The sequence below is a fragment of the Myotis brandtii genome, unplaced genomic scaffold (genome assembly GCF_000412655.1).
Source record: "Myotis brandtii unplaced genomic scaffold, ASM41265v1 scaffold242, whole genome shotgun sequence".
Classification (NCBI taxonomy): Eukaryota; Metazoa; Chordata; class Mammalia; order Chiroptera; family Vespertilionidae; genus Myotis; species Myotis brandtii.
The window spans coordinates 663,516-666,857 of NW_005359149.1; positions in this window are offsets into that span (position 1 = coordinate 663,516).

The window sequence follows — 3,342 nt, forward strand, 5'->3', positions numbered from 1 at the left end:
CATAACTGTAATGTTGCTACTGTTATCTGATATGCAGGATGGTCTTAGGCGACCCCTGTGAAAGGGTCATTCGACAGCCAAAGGGGTCACGACCCACAGGTTGAGAACCGCTGCACTCACACTTCTGAGGGCTACCAGGCAGACAGGTAACACAAGTGTTACCTGACTTGCTAACCCTTTAAAACTGCCTTAGCCACTTCAGGTGCAAATGCTGTGTTTAAACTGGCTAAATGAACACTTAAGGGAGAACTTAACACATTGCGCACCAGTAGTTTTATTGCTAGCTTTACCCAGTGGCCAGATAAGTTTCTATTGAACAAGTACAAAAAACATTTTACAAAGTTTCTTACTTTAAAAAGATATTAGCTTGTAAGAACGTGTAATAAAAAACTTCAGAATGCAATGGGTACTTAATTTTAAGGCGTGCCTTTAACATTTATGTAAAACACTGTGTAATATGAAAACACGAGAATGCTCGTGCTCTGCCCGCAAGGTGTTAAGATCCCAACACTGCATCTCACATTGCTTCCGTGAGAAATCTGTTCTCTCTGTTAAAACAGCCTACAAATGACCTGTTCTTGGGGCAGCAGCTATTTCCAAGGTGGTCACTTTTGAGCAAGGAGGAAGCCCAGATGCCTGGAGGGGTTTTCATTTTTAATTAAAAAGTGCATTCGAAGAGGCCTTGCATGATTTATCTGTCTCTCCAGTTCAGTTCACTCCTTTGATCGGAATTTTCCCCAACTCTGATCCAGGGAATCACCTCTCCCTTCCCTAAACTGCAGTGAGCTCTTAGCCAAGAAGGTTTCTTACCGTCCCCCTCACACTCCTTAGCTCTTTGCTTTCTAAAGTGCTCTGGTGCCCAGCCGGCATGGCTCAGTGGTTGAGTTTCAACCTATGAACCAGGCGGTCACGGTTTGATTCCTGGTCAGGGCACATACCAAACTGCAAGCTTGATTCCCCAGTGTGGGGCGTGCAGGAGGCAGCCCATCAACAATTCTCTCTCATCATTGATGTTTCTCTCCCTCTCCCTCTCCCTCTCCCTTCCTCTCTGAAATCAATTTTAAAAGTTTTAAAAAATAAAATTAAATGAAAGAAAGAAAGAAAGAAAGAAAGAAAGAAAGAAAGAAAGAAAGAAAGGAGAAAGGAAGGAAGGAAGGAAGGAAGGAAGGAAGGAAGGAAGGAAGGAAGGAAGGAAGGAAGAAAGAAAGAAAGAAAGAAAGAAAGAAAGAAAGAAAGAAAGAAAGAAAGAAAGAAAGAAAGAAAGAAAGAAAGAAAGTGTTCTGGTTACGGGGAACCTATAGTTTAGAATCATTGTCCCACAGCAATGGTGGCCACATGTGATTGTTCACTCTTCCTCCCTTGGTCACAGGAGCCAACTTCCTCTGAAAACAGTTGTGAGGCAGCCCCCCCGGCCCCATGGGCCCAGCCACTGAGAGCGCTCCCTCCTAGGAAGCGCCCCGGGACAGCGAGGGAGGGATCAGGGTGGGGACACCTGGTGCAGCCAGCAGATCGGCCAGAGCGAGCCTGGCCAGCAAGGGTCTGCCCACGGGCCCGGATCCCCACCTCGGACAACGACTTTGCCTTCATTTTTCTCTTTCAATTCTTCTTTTCTTATTTATTGTTTAGCAGTAAATAAATATGGAAAATTTCAAACATTCCAAAGTAGGAACATATAATGGACCCCCAAATACCAGCCACCCAGCTTCAACAATTATCTACTTACAGCCCGTTTTGTATATACTGCCATCCATTTTCCTTCCTCCTGATTATTTGGAAATAAAACCCAGGTATCATATCATTGTTTTTCTGTAAATATTTCAGTATTTCTAAATGATAAGGACTCTTTTAAAACAGCAACAACAAAATACTGTTATCAAATCTGAAGAGATTCAATGCAATCCCTATCAAAATTGTAATGATATTTTCCACAGAAATAGAAAAAAATCCTAAAATTAGTATGAAACCACAGAAGACTCTGAATGGCCACAGTAATCCTGAGGAAGAATAACAAGCTAGAGGCCTCACACGTCATGATTCAAACTATATTACAAAGCAATAGTAATAAAAATGGCATGGTACTGACATAAAAACAGACACAGACCAATAGAATAGAACCAAGAGCCCAGAAATAAACTCATGCATATGACATCAACTAATATTTGACAAGGAAGTCAAGACTACTCAATGGGGAAAGGATAGTCTCTTCAATAAATGGTGTTGGGGAAAATGAATAACTACATGCAGAAAAGTAAAAGTTAATGCCTATCTTACACCACTCACAAAATTTAATTCAAAATTGATTAAGGACTTAAATGTAACACCCCAAACCATAAAACTTTTACATTGTTATTTATTAATTTTAGAGAGAGAGAAACATCTACTTGTTTTTCCACTTACTTATGCATTCGTTGGTTAATTCTCATATGTGCCCTGACCCAGGATCAAACCTGCAACCTGGTGTATTGGGATCACACTCTATCTAACTGAGCTACCCGCCCAGGGCAAAACTTTTAGAAGAAAACATAGGAGAAAAGCTCCTTGACATTGGTCTTAACAATGATCTTTTGGACATAACACCAAAATCATAAGCAACAAAGGCAAAAATTAATAATGGGACTGTGCCAAAGTGAAAAGTTTCTACACACTAAAAGAAACTATCAACAAAATGAAAAGGCAACCTATGGAATGGGTAAAATCTTTGCAAACCATCTATCTGATAAGGGGTAAATATCCAAAATATTTAAAGACCTCATACAATTCAATAGCAAAAAACAAACAAACAATGCAAAATAATCGGAAGAACTGAACACACATTTTTTCCAAGGAAGACTTATATAAATGACCAACAGGTAAATGAAAAAAAAAATGCTCAACACTAATCATCAGAGAAATGCAAATGAAAACTGAAAGGGTTAAAGAGAATGAAACAGGGCAGAGGAAACTTACTGTGCTTAGTAGATATCTTAGTAGATACCGGGCATGGGAGGAGCCAAGGATGGACCAGACCTTTACGTCAGCAGAGCAACTTGCAGCCAGCAAGGATTAATAAAAAATCTGCCTTTCCCTTCAGTCTCTGCTGATTCCTTTTTCGGACTCAGCCCACCTGTACCCAGGTGCCTGAAATAAAAGCTTCTTTTGATACATACATTATGGCCCATGTCATAGGTGTGCGACCCCGGCCCACTCTGAACCTTTCAAAAACCACAATGATATATCCTCTCACACCTGTTAGAACGGCTATCATCAAAAAGACAAGAGATATGATTAGGAAAGGACATGGAGAAAAGGGAATCCTTGCACACTGTTGGTGAGAGTGTAAACTGTTAAAGCCACGATGGAAAA